General features: G+C 39.2%; 1 pseudogene; it reads right to left on the reverse strand.

The window, feature by feature from the left end:
- On the reverse strand, positions 2,297-5,643 carry LOC110257095 (annotated as a pseudogene).

Raw genomic sequence — 7,961 nt, forward strand, 5'->3', positions numbered from 1 at the left:
AGTTGGAGGAATAAGGAAAAGAGGGATGTCCTATGCTCTTAGGTCTAATAAAGCCATTATAGAAACCTTATTTTTGCAATTTATTGAAATAGGCCTTGTCTTGGCAGGTTAAAGATCAGACATCCAGGCATCTTCTGAGATAAAAGTACAGCTCTTCCTGTTCAGCTGGAAATAAGCTCTAGCTCCTGTAGAAACATTTACAAAAAAAAAATGTATAATAGCTTAGCATGCTTTGTTTAGCAAGGATTTAGAAATTCTGTCAAGGAATGGAAATTATAGACAAAATGTGTGATATGCATAAGATGGAATCCTATGTAACAGTAGAAGTGCAAGATTTATCTATATCAACAAAGATAGATATCAAAAGTGAAATGTTCAGTAAAAACCAAAATTATGACATTTTCTTGAGATGTATTACACAATGAGCTGTATTGCATAATGCAGTTTATGAGAATACAACACATAGACACAAACTATATATTATTGAAAATCTACTTGGATGTGAATAAGTTATGGATGGTGATTTGGAAAGGATGCCAATTATGAATAAAAGAATAGGTGTTTATAGGGGTAATGAACTTGGATTAGGAATCACCAAAGGAAATAAAATTGTGTATGTGAGAGAGAAAGAAAAAGGAAATACTCCTGCAATAGAAACCCCCAAATCCACACTAATAGATACTATAATAAAAGAGAAAAATAAAAGAGTCCTAACTGGAATCAAAAAGTAAATAAAAATACAAATATTTCTGTCAATAAATAGAAAAACAACAACAACAAAATAAAAGAAGTGAGTTGGGCTGAAGTTATCCCTGCAGGGCTTTGGATCTAGATGAGAACAAGAAAGGCTACAAGTTGGACTCCTGTAGAAAACAAAAGTACCCATTACAAGTTGGGCTACTAAACTATGACTGCTGCTTTAGAAAAAAAGAGAAGGGTGAGCGGGCGGACATGATTTGGTAAGGTAATTCAAGTGGAGGAGGCAGAAAGTATAAATAATCACATGAAATTCTCAAAGTAAGTCTGTATACTGTATTTAGTATAGCACTAAGCAAGACATAATGATTAAATACTTGTAATAAATGTACTCTGCATAAAATTATAGTAGGAATATGTATTTTTCAATTATTTAATAAGTAAAACGCATGAAAATTGAAACAAGAAGATATGAATATAAAGAAGTATCAGTTAAAATCTTTGTAGTAAAAAGGTAGAAACACACAAAAAATCCATAGATATAGTAACTCCAGGTTCAACACAATTAAGTAGAGAATTAATATATAATAGGACTTTATTGCTCCCTAATGTAAGATGACAAAACAATATACCTACTATATTCTACAATTTCACTTCCAGTATCCCCAATCTTTCCTTCTAAATACATAATTCTATTCCTGTGCCCATAGATCCAATTCCACATGCAACTGAACCACAGGTACCCTGTTTCCAAAGAGAGATAATCACAAATCCACCCAAGTTGAAGTTTCCGTCTAAAAACAGGAACCTTAGGATATGTGCATTCTTCTTGCACTTTGTATCGTTTCTCATTATTCTGGCAATTATGGCTAATAATAGAAATTAATCCAGAAACCCATTCTTACTCTGAAGTAGTTGAGTAAAACCATGATAATGACAATACAAATGCCAGTGAAATGAGAGCAATATGCCCTTGGTATAAAACATGCACATATAGTGCAAGACAAGAATAACAAAACTCATTTTTCTTGCTTGATGGAACTCTCTTGCCCATCATCTTCCATAATGATAATGATTCTCTTCCATTTGTTTTTTGGTTTTATGTATAGTCTGAAGTATCTCCTGTTATGGGTATAGAATAATTTGGTTTTGAATAATTGCATATCAACAAATATGCTTCTTTTTCTGGTAGGTGAATGATACTGAGCTGTCTAATTGATTTTCTTTTGTAAAAAACAAACAAACAAGCAAAAAAAACCCAAGAAAACCTTATTCCTTTTATACGGAACCTTGTTAGATTTTTTTTTTTTTCTACTTTTAGAATTCAGCAATTTGGCCAAAACATTTCTATGTGTGTGTGTTCATGTCCACATACGTGCATGTGTACATGGCATGGGGAAATTCTTCTTCATCATTTCTTGAGTTATTTCTCTCCCCAACCACTCATGTTTCCTTTTTCTTTAATTCCTATATTTCCTGGATATGTCTTACAAGTTCTTCGTCAGTCTCTTCGCATTTCTACGTTTCAAAACTTCAGGATACTTATTTATTTATTTATTTATTTATTTATTTATTTATTTTGCTGTCCACTGCAGCTTTATTAAATCTGGAGACAATGTCTAAATGTCCAGGAGCAGGAAAGGGGAAGACTATAGTGAGCCACTCTGTGGCATGTCCCCGGGAGCAGGAACAGTGAGGAAGGGGGGCTGAGGCCTGGGTCTGGCTCGTGCAGCTGCAGCTTTGGGGGCAGATGCCTCGTGTGGCGCCTGCAGATGGCTGGTCCACGCACACACTCACTCACCCCTCCACAAACAAACGCTGACTGAGAATCGATGGGTTCCTGGCCTCTGGGACCAGCTGTGCCTCGCTGTCCCCAGAGCTTTGTCATGCGGTTCCCTTGCAGGCCTCCAAGTGCTGTGACGGGCAGTGTGGGGCTGCTGGGCCCCTGGAGGGCTCTGATCCTGCAGCAGGAGATAGGGTCAGGGAAGTGTCTTCAAAGTGACACAACCCCCTTCCCTTTAACGTAAAAAAATAAAACCTAGATTTCTCGGTCAAGAGTGTTACGAAAGCAATCAGATGACTACTCCAGCACTAATGTCATCGTCTGTTCTCAGGAAGTCTCACTCCTGCCTCACAGTTAGAACCTTGGGGTGCTGCCCTGAGGCAGCCTCTCCGCCTTAACCCCGTGCTCCTCCCTTCTCAACCAGCCTTCCTCTCTTGGGTGTGTTGGCTGTAGCGTACTTCAGACCACCTCTTAATCACATGCTCTGATGTTTGTCACATCCCTTGTTTTGGTAGCATAAGTAGTGCTGCAGTGAGCTTTTCACTTCCCACTTCCCCTTATCTTCTGCTAAGATAAAATCTCCACCAGCGGGGTTATCAGGTCCAGGGGAGGGAATGTTTCTCTGGCTCTTGAAACATAGGGTCAAATTGTTTCCCCAAGACCTCACACCAAGTTCTCTGTCTCCAGGAGCCCAGGTGGGCAGCGTTCTTTCGTGTGTGTCCTGAGCCTCGGCTCCACTCAGGATAGCACACCCTCCCCTTTTCCATGAGGGACAACCAGTGATATTCATGGGACCCGCCTCACTTACTCGTGTCTGCGGCTGCTTTGATTGGAGAGAATGGGCTGGGGCAGGGAGGCAGAGGTGGGAGCCACGGTGGGGAGTAGAGCCACTGGGTCTGATGCAGGGGGCAGCAGAGAGCTTGGAATCCTCACTGACCTTCTTTTCAGTGTTGCTTAGTTTGGACTTGAACTCCTTGGCTTTCTGAATCGCTTTTAGCACTTCCAATGTATCCAACTCCTTCTCTGTGGTCACTGTATTGTCCAGAGAGACCTCAGAAGCCACTCTCCAAACTGAACCAGCACCTTGGTGTGGTGTCAGGGATGGTGCTTAGAGGATTGTCCAGCAGAGCCACGTGCTCCAGACACTGGAGGCTGCCGATGCTCCTGAACTCCTCCATCTGTTTAATTCTGTTGTTGCTGAGATCCAAGTTGACCAGAGTGTAGAGCTTGTGCAGGCCACGCAGAGCTTGTTGTAGGACAGGTCCAGGTGCACAAAGTTATACAGGTGCTGCAGATTATCCATGACCAACACGCCATTGTGACTCAGATCCAGGAACTCAATCTTTGGAATATGTGTCAAAAATTCATTGATCTCAGAGATGCTGTTGTGACTCAAGTCCAGAGTGGTCAGCATCTTCCATGTGGGGATGATGGCAGTCACAGGGCCCTCTAGGACTTCCTCTGCTGGCTCCCACTCATCATATTCTAAGGCTTCAGGAACAAGGACTTCCTTGATGGAGGTTGCCGAGACATGGATGCTCATTGTGGCTAAGGTGTGTTCTGATGAGACTAGCCCCTGGATGTGCTTGGCATCACAGTGACTTATCTTCAATTGATGAAGAGACTTGAATATTGACAGATCAAAAGGCAGGTGCTCCTCCTGAATGTTGGTGGTCCCAAAAGGTCCTCTGTGCCAGAAACCTTAAGGTATTTAAGGTGACAGGTGAAGTCCAGGATGTTCCCCAGGTCAGTCTTGGCATCCTCACTGGTGCACGTGGGCTTTTCCTGCTGCAGCTTCTCAGTGTCCTCATAGAGCTGCAGGGGGATGGCAAAGACCTCACCGGCCCCCAGGAGCAGTTCTCCTTTTTCAAAGAGCTTTTCAGCCAGTGCTGCAGTGATGCCATTAATCTCATAGAAGTGAAAATGCAAGAAGTAGGCCAGCACTCAGGGGGTCATGTCAGGGAAGGTGTGTCTGGAGATAGACCTCCAGATCCTTCTTCTTTTCCACCAAGATCCTCAAGTTTTTCCCAATTATCTTTTTGGGCAGAAGCAGACTTTTATCAGTCTTCTCTGCAACAAGCTTTTCAGGAAATCATTGTAGCAGTGCTTGACTGACCACTTATGACTGCCATCAGTGACCTTGGTGATGTAAACCGTTTACATCTCCACGAGCTTAAAGCCCATGACGCGCACCTCCTTGGCCGACTGGGCCTCCTGTTCTGCCTGAAGCTGTGCGCCACCACTGCCATGTTCCGGGCTGGGTTGCTGCCACTGCCCTGCGCAGGGGGCAGGGTATTTTTAGCAGTCACCATCTACTTTTTCAGTATGTCTAATATTTTTTCAATTCAAAAATTATGTTTTCATACCTAAAAGCATGCTTATGATCTAATTGCACTAATTTCAGTTGTTAACAGAAACAGAATGGTTTCAGAAAATTTTTAATTTCTATTAACAGGTGTCACCAGTTTCTCCTTGATTCAATTTCATAGTTAGGTTTAAATTCAAATTCACTAGAAGAAACTACTGTTTGAATTGTTTTCCTGACTATTCTGTGCTATGTGCTAAATTTCCTTAAGTATATGTATATACTCTTGGGTTCATTTGCCTTCATGAGTCAAATCAAGCTATTGAGCTGTTTTGAGGATTACAAGTGGGAGGGGCTGCAGTAGCTGCAGCTGAGCAGTGGTGATACACTACCTGCAGTGTGTCCCTCTGCCAAATCTCCACTGATAACACTTCATACTTGATAGTCACCTTCATTAAAAAATGTGCTCTTCTCTGAAATCTAGACAAAGTATTTCCAATGGTATGATGCTCCAGCATTTCTTCCAAGGCTAGAATACTCCAAGCACTACACACCTGTCCAGATGTCACCCTTCTTCCCAGCAGTCTATGGATTTCTGCAGATCAAGCTTTCTCTAAGAACCTGAGTTTGATTCTCAACCCATGGCTATCTACACTCTGCCTCCAGGCATCTTTCTGGCCAAGAGAAGATAAACTTTCTGTGTATAGCTTCTCTTTCTTTCCAGATCCCAGTTTGGGATTGAGTTTGAGGGAAGGAGGTCTGTTTCTCTGGCCTTAAGCTTTCATATAGAGAAACTTCAGCTTGAGTTACTGTTTTGCCCCAGCTGCTTCTGAGTTTTCTGTATTTCAGGACTGATCATCTGTGAGAAAGTTGCATTCTGTGTGGCTCACTCATGTAATCAGCTTATCAGAACAAGGTTTAGTTCAAAAAATGTAAAAGCCTATGTTTTTATTGTGGGGAGGTATATTTGATATAGCGCAGGGGTTAGGAGCCCACTGCCTCTACACTTCAAACCAGCTTTGAACAGTAATAGAGCTATCCTGAACTTGAAGTTTAGCTAGGGGTACGCTTAGTTATTTCCAGTATGCTTAGTTACTTCCTCATTCCTAAGTACCCAACAAAGCCTGAGAATTTGATAATCTATTCAGTAGTTCTTCATGTAAGAGTTACATGATTGGAATTGAGGGTTGGATGGCCAGAATATCCATTCAGGCATCATTTTCCCAGAATTTCTTTTGTGTTATTACATTTTTACTTGATGTTTGTGGAATTTCAGCTCTTTCTCTAACAGTAACAATACATGATTTGTCCATTTTCCATGGATGTACTACACTGATGAATTCAACTACTTCCTTTGTTCATCACTGCATAGAGAGGTCGTTCTAGATGTACATTTCCAGATCTATCAGTTTTTCTTCTCCCAAGCCACCCTGTGTTCATTACAAAGGATCTATTGAAAATATAACCAGTGAAAATGTACCAACATCATGCCTCGTTTATCTACTTCGGAAATAGTTCCAGAAAAAAACCACATACCATTCTTCAGCACATTCTTGTAATTATAGATATTTACTCTGGCCCTAAAATGCTTTAACTTCAAACTGTGATTGAAAGCAACTTGTTCTTATACCGTTGGGCTTATTCTTTATTTCAGAGTTTGTGTAAAGGCCTCTGAGTTATAGTTATATTGGCCATCAATTTCAAAAGAGCCCTCTCCAGAGTTTTTTACATGTAATATCCATACTACTCTTAAATAAAGATAATCATAGACAGTGTTACTGAGAAGTCTTGATTACTAAGTCACTATGTGAAATTGTTTCAATATGCACTCTATACAGTGAGAATTTGATCTTACTTCTAAAATTCATTATTTACAGACTCTTTATTCTGGTAACTCACTTTGAATTCTTTGTTCAATTTCAATTCTTGGTATTTTCCTTACTATTTAAAACATAGCTAAATGCTTCTGTAGATAAAATCATATTAAGCCTACATAAAATGTTACAAAAAAAAGAAATTGCATAGGGAAATAGAAAAATCCCAGCTATAGTTTGTATAATTCTGCTTCCTTAAAGGCCAGATTTGTTACAAACATTGTGAAATATTTCATGCAACTCTCATTAGAGGAAGAAAATGAGTTTTACAACTCAGAAAAATAAAACAGAAACATATAATCCCTTTGCATCAGTATTCAATATAATACTTTCTCTTAAAAGAAAAAATTTACATTTAAAATACATAAACATCAAAGGCACCTGCTTTCTTCCCTGAAGAAATGTACTGCACTTTCTTCTAATCTGTGTTACAGTCTATTTTCTAGCTCCTGTTTGAAAACTACTTCAGTGTTATTATTTTAAAAATTAAACTATTATAATGTAGCTCAAGCAAATGATAGATCTTAAATTCAGTATTCAGTGTATAGTTCTCTACCAGCGAGGGAAATTAATTATTCTAAATCTCCAATGTCAGAACATATTCAGGGGGGAAAAAAACAAAACAAAACAACACAGTTTGACTTTTAAAGTGGCATATTTCATTCTGCCCAGACAGTAATTCTCTGGTATTATTTGGACATCTCTTATGTTCATACTGTCAACAGACCATCAGTAAGAAACACGATTTTAAAGCTGTTTTAATATTTCAAAAATTTTTCAAAACCTTTTATTCTTTGATCCCTTTGCCTGTGCTGAGTGAATCACAACATTTCCAACTGCTTAAGAGCTGGTTGTCTGTTACTTCTGGCTCTGTCTTGATGAAATCTTCTCTTAAGTGAAATCTCACTATTTTCAGACTATGCCACTTTTAGTCTTTCTTCACTTTCTCTGCTTGATTGATTCCCACTTCTTACAGTACCTTACATATTTGTTTCTGAAATTCCCTCATCTTAAATCTTACTACAAAGTCCTACCAAAAAAAAAACCATTCCCTAAATATTTCAGTCCAAATGAGTCCATATAACATTAATATTTAATTATTTTATTTAACCATTGGCTCTTATAATTTTCATTATTTAATAACTATTAGAATTTTAGAATATTGGAATAAATAATTTGTGGAAATGTTGAAATAAATATTGGGTCTCCAAATTGGACCTTCTAAGGCAAGGCCTGTGTTATCTCTTTTGATGCCAGGCATGGACTAGTAGGAACACCATATATCAATGCTGACTGATTAATT

The sequence above is a fragment of the Sus scrofa genome, chromosome 15, assembly GCF_000003025.6.
Source record: "Sus scrofa isolate TJ Tabasco breed Duroc chromosome 15, Sscrofa11.1, whole genome shotgun sequence".
Lineage (NCBI taxonomy): Eukaryota > Metazoa > Chordata > Mammalia > Artiodactyla > Suidae > Sus > Sus scrofa.